The sequence below is a fragment of the Aquarana catesbeiana genome, linkage group LG07 (genome assembly GCF_042186555.1).
Source record: "Aquarana catesbeiana isolate 2022-GZ linkage group LG07, ASM4218655v1, whole genome shotgun sequence".
In the NCBI taxonomy this organism is placed as follows: Eukaryota; Metazoa; Chordata; class Amphibia; order Anura; family Ranidae; genus Aquarana; species Aquarana catesbeiana.
In genome coordinates, this window is record NC_133330.1 from 13619063 (window position 1) to 13631982 (window position 12920).

The window sequence follows — 12920 nt, forward strand, 5'->3', positions numbered from 1 at the left end:
GACCTTGACACAAGTCCAGTCCATGAACAGGGTGGGGAGGAGTTCATGGACCAAGAATTGGTTGCTTCAGCGTGACCAGTTCTCTCATATGCCTTTGCTCCGTGAGATCCGTGAGAGTAATCCTGATGATTTCAGGAACTTTCTCAGGATGACGGACCCCGTGTTTCACCATTTGTTGGCTTTGCTGACCCCCTATATTAGCAGGCAGGATACCTGCATGAGGCAAGCCATCACTCCGGAGCAGAGGCTGGTCGCTACCCTGCGGTATTTGGCGACAGGGAGAAGTCTGCAGGACTTGAAGTTCTCGACAGGCATCTCCCCCCAGGCTCTGGGGATCATTATCCCAGAGACCTGTTCTGCCATCATACAGGTCCTGCAGAAGGAGTATATGAAGGTAAGATTTTTATGCTTTAATATTGTATTGAATGTTTGATAATATCTTGTATTTCTTTCCCCATTCACTAATTACCTTGATTGGAATATGCTGTGAATGTCCCCTTTGTTCTCATGCATGCTGGATTTTTATGTAATTATTATTTTAGGTCCTTCATACATATTTGCCCTTCACTAACCTCCCCAGCATGGTGTCTCCTGCCCCTATATTCACCTCATGTAGTCACTTAACAATGTATTTTATCAGCTCCATAGTAGTGCTTTACCGCAAACACCCCCTAAAATGTTTGGAAATGTAATTTTTGATTTAAATTCAGGCAGAGTGCCAGAGGTTTTTTTTTGTGGTGTCCCCAAATAATTTTTACTAACCCTCCCTCCCCCCAACTGCTAAGTCAGCTGATACCAATTCTCTATCCTCAATCATCTATCTGCTGACTTTGCCAAACCCATACACACTATACCCATCTCTTTTGTGCTCAGATTTATGGATGAATTCCCCAAAGCATGTAGTGCAAGGGTCTGCCTGTATACTTTCCAATGGTACAGTTTAAAGTTTTTGTATCCTATTATTATCTTGATAGGTAATAGCAGAATGTCCAAATGTCCTCAAATGTGTACAGTGTGTATTTATATCTTTGTATTATGACACTTCTTACCTGTCCAGTGGGCTGCCAATAGTGTAACTAAGGAGGGGCTGTTCCAAGTAATACCCGTTATTTAGGCATTCATCTCTCAATAAAGTGAAGAGGGTTACCTGTTCAAGATTTCCACACACCCCCTATAATGTTAGAAATGGCCCATGAGAGGGGGGGAGGGGGAATATGATAGGTGTACCTTATACTTTGGCCTTGTTAAATTCCCCTTAATAAATGCTATCTGGAGGTTGCCCCATAATGTTTGTGTCTAATCTGTTTGCCATGTTTCTGAGTAAAAATAGTCATGTTTATTGTTTTTTCCTCAACAGTTTCCTTCCACGCCACAGGAATGGCAGACTGTGGCCTCCCACTTTGCCCAGCGGTGGGACTTTCCTAACTGCAGAGGGGCAATTGATGGGAAACACGTCCACATCGTCCCACCACCCAACTCGGGGTTGTACTATTATAATTACAAGGGGTTTAATAGTATAGTGATGTTGGCGGTGGTGTCGGCTAATTACGACTTCTTGTATGTGGACGTGGGGAAGAATGGCCGGATGTCCGATGGTGGAGTCATCGCCCAGACGGAGTTCTACAGGCGTCTCCAGAATGGCAACTTGGACTTGCCAGCTCCAGAGGACAATGTGGAAGGACTCCCATTTGTGTTTGTTGCTGATGAAGCATTTGCGCTGGGGGACCACCTGATGCGGCCATTCCCAATGAGGACCCTCACCCCGGAACAGAGGGCTTTTAATTACTGGCTGGCCAGAGCCCGAAGAGTGGTGGAGAACACATTTGGAATCCTGGCCAGATGGTTCTGCCTATTTATGACACCCATCCATATGGCGGAGTATAAACTGAACCATATAATACTTGCATGCTGTGTTCTCCATAACTTTTTAAGGAAACATTCGGCCAACTATGCTGGCTCAGTTGGGCCTGAGGCCGGAATGATACATCAAACCACACTGACGGCGCTTGAAAGCGGCCGTCCTGGCTTGCCCTCCCTGAGTGCCCGTGATGTCCGGTTACGATACCAGGAGTTCTTTGCGGGTAGGGGGCCATCAATATGCCAGACAATCTGTGAAGCCTTTTTATAATAAAAAAAAAAGAAATTTTTGTGGACATTTACTGCTTGTGTTTGTTTTAGCTGACCCTGACAGAAATGTTTGGAGTGCAGAAAATGGCGTGATTGTGTAACCTTATACAAAGCACTGTTGGCTGTTATTTACTAAATGCAAAAACACATTTCACTACAAGTGCACTTGCAACTGCACTGAAACTGCACTTGTAGTGCAAAGTGGATTTGCCCTTAGGAAATAACCCCATTTTCTCAGAAAACAGCAATTACATCACCCCAAAAGTGTTGTAGCGTTCAGACAATAATCCACACATTCTTGATTAACAATCTTTTTAATACCTGCACAATCACATGTGCATTTAACAAAGGTTTTTCACACAAACCAACATGTTTGTTGTATACCAATTTTTGTGGTGGCATTATTCAAAATCAAAATGTCCATTTTATAGAAAACAGGCCTGTGTAAAACCAACAAGAAAGACACAAATCTTGAACTTACAAAGTTCACATTTGGTAGAACTTGAAGGCAATATCAGACATGAGTATTTAGGAACTGTGTTTGATATTGTGTTCAGCTGGGGGGAAATCACCCCTGGAAAAGCCAAATTTGGAAGATGCACACAAATTTCCCAATGTCAACATGTGCTAGCTGCCATCACGGGGGATCAAGGGATGTGTTTTGGGGGAGCAAGCCCTTCCTCACCGCCACTTTATTATTGAGGAAGGGGTTGCACCCCCAAAACGCGTCCATTGATCTCCCGTGATGGCAGATAGCACATGTTGACACACTGTGTGCATCCTCCAAATTTGGCTTTGGGAAAAATCACAAAAACATTTAGCACATTGTAGCACACAAAAGAAGAAAGTGATTTGGAGGGGTTTTAAACTCGCCCCAAAACATCAATGATGTTTTTATATTTTGGAAAAACATCATTGATGTTTTGCTTGATGATTTCCAATTGTAAATTACACCCCATGATCACCCCGATCAGGATCTGGGCACTTTCGGATGTGAAAGGATCTGGATCCACAACCTCACGATCACCTAAAAAGAGAGGAAACCCAAAATAAATTTGGTTTAAAAAAAATGCCACCATCCATCTCTTATCTGAGCCTGTGGTCGCAGACACTCACCTGTTGTGGTGACTAGTTCCACCACGTCTTCTTCCTCCTGCTCAGCTTGTGTTGGGGGGATTTCCCCTTCTTCCAGAGGGGGGGGCTCTGGTCTCCTCAGATGAGGGATGTCCTCCGAGTCTTTTCTCCCCTATGTGAAACAAAATGGTATAATTAGCACACAGATATTTAATGTCAGAACTATAAATAGGAAACATTGCTTGGAAGTGGGGTACAATTGTCAATTTTTGCAGAGTTCCAAGTTGTAATTTTTGGAATGCCCTTTGTCAACCTGCAATACTTTACCTGTTTAGTGTGAGCTTCACAGATGGAGACCCCCCTATAGTATACACTGGAGCACCTGTGTGGCCCCCCTAATAAAAATGGTGTTCTGGGGTCCCACACTAGTGCTCCAGTGTCCAGATGTGAAAACAGCTGCTCAGTGTCCTCTCCTTACACACATGGGGAAATTCTACTCTCCTGTGTCTGTTTTCATCCAAAAAGGACAGTTTGTTGGTGACGATTCAGGTACATTTCTAACATAAAATGTGAAATTAACAAGGGACAACAACACCAAACAATCTCCTACACATTAAATAGAACAACATATCAATGGTGTTGTGGTAATTTGACCCAAAAAACACACACAAACATTTTCGGGAGTACAAATAAAAATCCAAAAAAAAAAACACCCTTCAAAAAAATACAAACACAAAAAAAGAATCTACATTAAAGCCAAAAAAAAAAATAAAATACAACAAAATTATGTTGTCAGATGTGAGAAAGCAAAATATATTGAGGGAATCCCGATAAATAGTAACGAAAGAAGTTTGTGAGAAGTGTGTGTGAATATGAGCAGCAAAACTACTTAATTCTTGTCACATTATAAAGAAGAAGAGAGTGCGCTGTATTAAACCATTTTGAACATTGCAGCGTGACGAAAGTGCTGTATCCATTGCGAACGCTAAGTTTACCAGAATGAGCTGTCCCGTCTCGGAACTTCTTCTGAGCATGCGTGGCACTTTGTGCGTCGGAACAGGCCACACACGGTCGGAATTGACGCGATCGGATTTTGTTGTCGGAAAATTTTATCGCCTGCTGTCCAACTTTGTGTGTCGGAAAATCCGATGGAAAATGTCCGATGGAGCCCACACACGGTCAGAATTTCCAACAACACGCTCCGATCGGACATTTTCCATCGGAAAATCCGACCGTGTGTACGGGGCATAAGAGTGGAATTTTGACCACCACTGTAAGTGGGGCATTCTTACCACTGGCCACCAAGGTAAGGGGCATTTTATTCAGAATGCTAATTTGTAGTCCTGTGAGCCTCCAGGTAATCTACCAAATCTTGTCTCCAAAATAGAATATCTTTGCAAATGATCAGCTGCTAATTATACGCATGCCTCATAACCATGCAAAATAGTTAAACCAAATTGTACACACGCTGCGCTTATCAAAATAAAAAATAAGAAATTTCCACTAAAATATTAATAAAGTGATATTGTGCTTAACATATAAAAAACCTATTAATAACTATTAATATTATACTATACGTTAATGTGCAATAAGTTTCAATGAATGAATAAATAGGTAAAAGTGCTCCAATAAGCCTGTGTATTGCAAATATTCCACAAAGCTTGTGCAATTTTCAAACATTAATAGATAATTCAACACAAACATCCATGCGATTTAGTGTTGCATCCAAGCATATCAGTACTGCATCTATGCAATATGGTGTTAGTGTAATGTTCAAACAATAAAGAGTTAAAAAATACAAAAAAACGCATCCATGCGATTTAGTGCTACATCCATGTGATTCTATGCAATTCAGTGCTGTGTTGCTGTGCAATGATTAAATTAACAGTCCGATTTAGTATTACATCCATGCATTTCAGTGCTGCATGTATGCAATATGGTATTAGTGCAATGTTCAAACAATAAAAAGTAAAAAAATACAAAAAACCGCATCCATGCGATTTGGTGTTGCATCTATGTGATTCTATGCAATTCAGTGCTGTGTTGTTGTGCAATGATCAAATTAACAGTCCACAGATCTTCCACAATCCATTCATGTGTTATGGTGAACACAAACTAAAGTGCTGTGCGCTCATACAAGTGCTCCCCCAGCTGATAGCCCCTCACCTTAGGGCGTGCGACCTTGCAATTAAGCTTGGTCAGAATGCGCCTTAGAACCTCTCTGGGTTCGATGTTATATGCAGGGTCCTGGATAGATTTGCACTGGTGTCTCTGTTTCTCACAGCAGTCCCGTTTGTACCTCAATATATCAACATAAAAAGGACTTCATGGTGCAGTATGTACTAAATTTATTTAAATCATAAACAAATCCCGCAATGGGTACTCACAGTAACAAGGCGCTTAAGGGCGCCACACTAAAACAGCAGAGACGAACGGGCAACAGCAGCCGGTATGGGGTGGCGAGTTCCTTGAGCTGTGGCTGATTAACCTCACATTTAATGGTTCCTGCTTATTTTGGGGCCCAACACCACTTGGTGGGGCCAGATTCATGACACCAATGATCTTTTTTGCTGCCTGTAAGAATGGAATTTTGACCACCACTGTAAGTGGGACATTCTTACCACCGGCCACCAAGGTAAGGGGCATTTTATTCCACTGACTACCAATGAATTGGTTTTTGCAGGGGTTCCCCAAGACCTGAATATTTTTCAAGGGTTTCTCTGGGACAAAAAGGTTGAGAAATGTAGCTGGCATGTCATACAGCAGCCTTTCCATTATCCTACCCCTACCACAAACATGCCAAAGGTTCGACTGTGCACTGAGGATCTGGCATTGGTCAGTGAATCCTAGGGGAGAGGGCTTCATGTAAAAGGGGTCCGGGCTTAACATTTGATGTGTGTATAACAATGAGAATGTTATACCTCTCTTGGTTGTTATATCCAATAATACTGTTTGTCTGTTATCTGCAGATCACCGTGTACAAACCATATCTGCAATGTAACACATTTTTATGCCTGTTTCGATACTGATGAAAAAAAAAAATCTCCCCCTTCCAGGGGCCACAATACATGTCTGTCCTGATAAGGACCTCATCTGCCACTGTCCCAGCTATGGCTCCAATTCATATGTGTCCTTGCTAGGGGTCCCATCTACTATGATTGACTTGGGGTAAATGAAAATACAGTTATTCTGGGTCAGTTGTCTCTTATTCTACCCCATATAGAATTAGACCTTCTCACTTTTAGTGTCTGAGGAATTCTGCCCCCCACAGATGTACAGAACATTCATCAGCAGTAATATCTATTCCCTGTATCCCCCCAATCTCACACATTGGTATCCCCCTGTATTTCTCCCTAGCACACACATTGGTCTCTTCCTGTATCCTATCCCCAACACACACATTAGTCTCTTCTTGTAGCTAATCCCCAGCACACACATTGGTACCTCCCCTGTATCATCAATCATCCACCAATTCCACCTACTACAGGGTATGGAGAAAATTTTAGGGAACTAGCAGAGGCCAACCATTTCCAGTGACCTTCTCTCTTTTAGTTTCTGAGGAATTCTGCGCATTCATCAGCAATAATATCTATTCCCTGTATCCCCCAATCTCACACATTGGTATCCCACTGTATTTCTCCCTAGCACACACATTGGTCTCTTCCTGTATCCCATCCCCAGTGCCCACATTGGTCCCTCCCCTGTATCCCATCCCCAGAACCCACATTGGTCTCTTCCTGTATCCCATACCCAGCACCCACATTGGACCCTCCCCTGTATTCCATCCCCAGCACACACATTGGCCCCTCCCCTGTATCCCATCCCCAGAACCCACATTGGTACCTCCCGTGTATCCCATCCCCAGCACACACATTGGTCTTTCCTGGTGCCTTCATGGCAGCTTACCAATGGTTGCTCCGCCCTCGTCCAACCCACAGGACCACTTAAACTCTATAAAAAAAAGTGCTGCTCCCTCTTGATCCATATCAGCATCAGGCTGTCTGAGTCTCCTGGGATCCCTTTCATCATGCATACCCATGGTAAAATGGGCCAGGTGGTATCTACGAGGGTTCCAATTAGGTTTCCTAGCACAGTGGAGGAAGAAACACCTAGGGCCAATGATACTGATCACTCTTACAATGAAGTCCAGTCTATGGTTGTGGATGAGACCATCCAACCCTCTGGTCCACGGTTCCCTTGGGCCCATCTCATGGACCATTCTTACATCAGACACAAGTCTGCTGGGTTGGGGGGCACACTACAAGAACCAGTTAGTACATGGAAGATGACAATTCAATACAGAAGATGTGGTATTGAACATCTTGGAACTAAGAGCAGCATGGATGGTAATATTTAGACATGTGCACACTGAAATATTTCGTTTCGGAATTTCGTTTTCGTCTCAAAAATAAATTTATTTAGTTACTCCCGAAATTCGTTTTTATTTATTTCGTTTTTCGTCAAAAATTGCATTCGTCCGAAAATCCAAATTAAGGTCGAATCTGTCATTGAAGGCTTATGGTGTCTGTCGAATGTTCAAAGAAGATTCGACGGAGCAGCTAAACTGTACAATGCCGTATAGTTTACCTGCTCCGTCGAATCTTCTTAGAACTTTCAACAGACACCATAAGCCAAAGTACGTGTGTACTTAGTTCTAGCTATTTTACTGCTCCACCTCTTTGGTTACAATCAGCCAATAACATTTATCATCATCATTATTTTTATTTATCTTTTCTCCCCTACGTCGAATCTTTCCTCTCCTACGTCGAATCTTTCCTCCCCTACGTCGAATCTTTCCTCCCCTACGTCGAATCTTTCCTCCCCTACGTCGAATCTTTCCTCCCCTACGTCGAATCTTTTCTCCCCTACGTCGAATCTTTCCTCCCCTACGTCGAATCTTTTCTCTCTATGTAGAATAATCTTGGACTAATAGAGCTAAGGTTAGGCACATTCAACCACAGGTTTGATGGACACAGATTGTTATTGTCATCATCATGTCGAATCTCCTATCTATATCGAACTGTTGTAGCAACGAAAACGAAAATAAAGCATTTGTTTATGTCGGATCTTTCGTTTTTCGGACTCTGCACTTTCGTTATCGTTTGTTAAAACGATAACGAAAATACCTGAAATTCGGACGAAAATGCATTCGGACGAAAACGAATGCACATGTCTAGTAATATTACGTCTAGCCACTTTTCTCAGAGGCAAGTCCATACTGCTTCAGGTTGACAACAGGGCGGCAGTAGCCTACATTCAAAACCAAGGGGGAATGCACAGCAGATCGCCTAGCTAGCAAAGTAGCCCCAATTCTAACATGGGCCGAGAGGAATTTGGTCAATCTATGGGCTTCCTATATTCCAGCCCCTGAAATTCAATTGGCTGATCGTCTCTCAAGATTGTTCAGCAGCAACAATGAATGGTCTCTGAATCCGCTGGTCTTCCACTGGATATGTCAGCAGTGGGGCACTCCCCAGATAGACCTGTTTGCCTCCCCATTCAATGCAAAGACGCCTCTGTTTTTCATGAGATTCCCATTTCTGAAGTCAGCAGGAGTAGATGCCCTAATCCAACTGTGGGAATTTCAGAGGGGATATGGTTTTCCTCCGACTCCTCTGATACTGAGGTTTCTCCAGCGCCTAATGGTGGAGAGGGTCTTGATTCTGGCAGTCATTCCATACTGGCCGAAGAGACCATGGTTCACGATCCTAGTCAAGCTGGCTCTGTACAACCCACTACCCCTTCCATTCGTGGACAACCTCCTGTCTCAGGACGATTTCTTTCATCCACATCCGGAGATCCTAGACTTGAGGGCCTGGAAGTTGAGCGGTAGAGGATGGGTGAATTAGGATGTTCGCATAGTGTGATCCAAAAACATTTTTGCAGGCAAGGAAATCATCCACCAATTCCACCTATTACAGGGTATGGAGAAAATTTACGGAACTAGCATAGGTCAACCATTTCCATCCACTGTAACCCGGAGTCCAGAATGTACTACTCTTTTTACAGAATAGATTGGACTTAGGTTTGGGTCTTAACATGCTAAAAGTCCAAGTGTCAGCCTTGTCAGCTCTAACAGACATGTGGAACACTCTCATAGAGCGCTTCCTAAAAGCAGTCTTAAGATTGCAGCCTCCCAGGAAATCGCTATACCCAAAATGAAAATACCATGGTGCACTTCTTCCCTAATTTTTCTGCGGAGATGCAAAAGAAGCATAAGGCCTCATGTTCACTGCTGCTGGTAAATGAACATTTAGGAGTAGTTGGGTATTTCCTGAACTCTCCTCTATGTTATCTTATCAGTACATGTACATAGGGTAGTTTACATTCGTTCAAGGCAATTGAGTTTAGAGCCTTTATTTTTTCCCCGCTTTGAATTAAATTGAATTCTTCTATCAGATGCTCAATGTGGACCTGAGGTCTTACTGCCCTCAATAGCCTGCAGGATAACCTGTGTATTTGTGTCAGAAGTTCAGTCTGGAGAAAACACTGGTTGCTCAGAGATGCCATCAGCCTTCATCTCTGCTTGCAGCCTCCATCTCTGCTAGCTGGGCATGCAGCCTGTCAGCCAGCGCCCTGAAAGAGCCTCTTCACACACTCTAGTGTGAAAGCCCGAGTGCTTTCACACTGGAGCGGTGCGCTGGCAGGACATTCAAAAAAGTCCTGCCAGCCGCATCTCTGAGGAGCGGTAGCAGCAGTGTATACACCGCTCCAAAAGTGCCCCTGCCCATTGAAATCAATGCAGCGGCGCTTTGTGAGCAATTTTAACCCTTTTTCAACTGCAAGCGGAGTTAAAAGCGCCCGCCAGCGGCCAAGTAGTGCTGCAAAAATGACGCTAAAGTGTAGCTAAAAATACTGCATTTTTAAGCGGCGCTTTACCGTTGTTTTTGCAGCGCTTTACCGCCGACAGCACAACGCCTCAGTATGAAAGTAGCCTGACTGTTCTACTATCTATAAACAATATAGTGCTGCTACTGCTACCCCTTCTTTACCATTTATATATCAAAAAAGTCGCGCTAAAAATTAGAGGTAAAAAACTTCATAAAGATATGAAGGTGAATAGTAATCATTAGGTAGATGAATTTCATAAGAGTGCTGAGCAATGTAAATACACGCTTTACAAATAAATGTTGTTGGTTAAATAGGACACAGAAAACGTTGACTATGTCCGTATGAAAGGATCAATATTGCATGACCCAATCAGTGACAAGTAAATATCTCAAATAACTGTAGGGATAATAATGTGACAAATCTGTGACTAAAAAACCGAACCGTGATGAATGAAGAAAAAAAATATAATATAAATGAATATAAAAAATGAAAATACAATAAACCCAAAATAAGTCCGTGACTCAACAAAAACAATAATAATGGAAGTCCATCCGTGCTAGATTGATATGCAAAGAAAATGACTTGTCTCCCAGTGCTCTGTGAAATAATGTAACAAAATCTTGCTGTGGTAAAAATTAGAGTGCGTAGACAGACCTCCACCTCTTGGAAAAATTGCTGCCTCTTACCAGACAAAAATGGTCTCTTAGTTACAGGAGACCCAGGGAGCGGATGGCTGCAACCCCAGCCAGGGATCTTAAAGGCAGGCACTCAGCATCCAGATCCAGGGACTCTTTCCCACCAGCCTCCGCAAACAAAGAAATTGTTGGTGACATGCAAAATGTTTTTTGCATGTCACCATGCAAAAAACAGAAGTGCTCCACAAGTGTGGAGCACTTCTGTTTTTTGCATGGTGACATTTCCTTGTTTGCGGAGGCTGGTGGGAGAGAGTCCCTGGATCTGGATGCTGAGTGCCTGCCTTTAAGATCCCTGGCTGGGGTTGCAGCCATCCGCTCCCTGGGTCTCCTGTAACTAAGAGACCATTTTTGTCTGGTAAGAGGCAGCAATTTTTCCAAGAGGTGGAGGTCTGTCTACGCACTCTAATTTTTACCACAGCAAGATTTTGTTACATTATTTCACAGAGCACTGGGAGACAAGTCATTTTCTTTGCATATCAATCTAGCACAGATGGACTTCCATTATTATTGTTTTTGTTGAGTCACGGACTTATTTTGGGTTTATTGTATTTTCATTTTTTATATTCATTTATATTATATTTTTTTTCTTCATTCATCACGGTTCGGTTTTTTAGTCACAGATTTGTCACATTATTATCCCTACAGTTATTTGAGATATTTACTTGTCACTGATTGGGTCATGCAATATTGATCCTTTCATACGGACATAGTCAACGTTTTCTGTGTCCTATTTAACCAACAGCATTTATTTTTAAAGCGTGTATTTACATTGCTCAGCACTCTTATGAAATTCATCTACCTAATGATTACTATTCACCTTCATATCTTTATGAAGTTTTTTTACCTCTAATTTTTAGCGCGACTTTTTTGATATATATATGATTTATGGTTTACTACTTTTTAGTCGCTGCTTATATATATTAGTGTAAGCGCAATTTTTGTTTTTACCCTTCTTTACCATTACTCTTTCTATTTTTTTACTACTACTACTCTTATTACTTACTTACATACTTACTACTTTACTACTACTCTTTCTATGTTTTTACTACTACCCCTAATCTATTACCCTCTAATCCAGTGGTTTCCAAACTGCGGCCCTTTCCTTGCATTTATCCGACCCTTGGGGCACCATTTCATCCATGGATACTAACAGTGGGGCATAATCCCCCCAATGACACCAACGATGGGGCTCAATTTCTCCCTATGACACCAATGATGGGGCACTATTCCTCCCAATGACATCAACAATGGGGCACAAGTACTTCCACTGACACTAAAGAAAGGACATTGTTTTTTCCCACTGACATCAGGACCTGTTCTACGCCCAGTGATCACAGTCTGGCCCCCCTAATGTCTGAAGTACCGTAAACTGGCCCTTTGTTTCGAAAGTTTGGAGACCCCTGTGTTTAATCTACTATCCTTACACTGAGACTAAAGCTGCTCCAGTAACTCCTACCCCCAGCATTGCCCCTGCCCATTCTGGGGTACTACTACATTCACTGCCACAACTACTATCCATACCCTTCCACTGCCTATACCGGGCAAATCCACTGCAGCTGCTCTTTTTCTGTATGTAATTTACATACAGTTGGACCTTGTGACATTTTATTTTTCTGCATGTAATTGTTATGTAATTGTTGAAAGTTTATGGTTAAAGCTTGGAATAAATATGTGTATACAGCTTTCAGTCTGGAGCCAAAAAAGTCTTAAAAATATAAAAGATCAGAAAGATTTTTATTGTTTTACTGGAAATACAAGAAATCAGACAGCAAATGAAGCATTAACACCCTCTGTTAGTTACTATGTGCCATTTATAAGTAATGCAGCAAACCGCCAGCAGGAGGGCGCTATGCAACAGGCAGTGATTTGCTATCAACTTCAGCAATCAATACAAAGTCATTAGCACTAAATAATAAAATGATTGGTTTGATCAGACACAATTGAACTCATTGGATTTAATTTGAAATGTGGATGAAATTAATTTCTAGTAAATGAACTGAGCAAAGCACAATGTATGTCTACATGGGCAGCAAGGATGCAGATTGGAGGGGGGGTTACAAAGGGGATTAAAGAATCTTCCCTTCTTAGTCCACTATGGCCATTTCACAGAGCCTGGATATGGACAGGTGGGACAGGTGGCTCCTCTGTTGTGGGATTCTTCAGTTTACTATGACGGACTTGAGATGGAGGTTT

The 12920-nt window shown here is 42.3% G+C and overlaps 1 long non-coding RNA gene across 1 annotated transcript; it reads right to left on the minus strand.

The window, feature by feature from the left end:
* Nucleotides 1–2816: 2816 nt before the first annotated feature.
* LOC141102695 (uncharacterized) lies at nt 2817–10863 on the minus strand. Its single transcript, XR_012235188.1, has 3 exons — nt 10719–10863; nt 3244–3373; nt 2817–3154 (listed from the first exon to the last, which is right to left on the minus strand). It is a non-coding gene; the product is annotated as an uncharacterized lncRNA (long non-coding RNA).
* Nucleotides 10864–12920: the final 2057 nt, after the last annotated feature.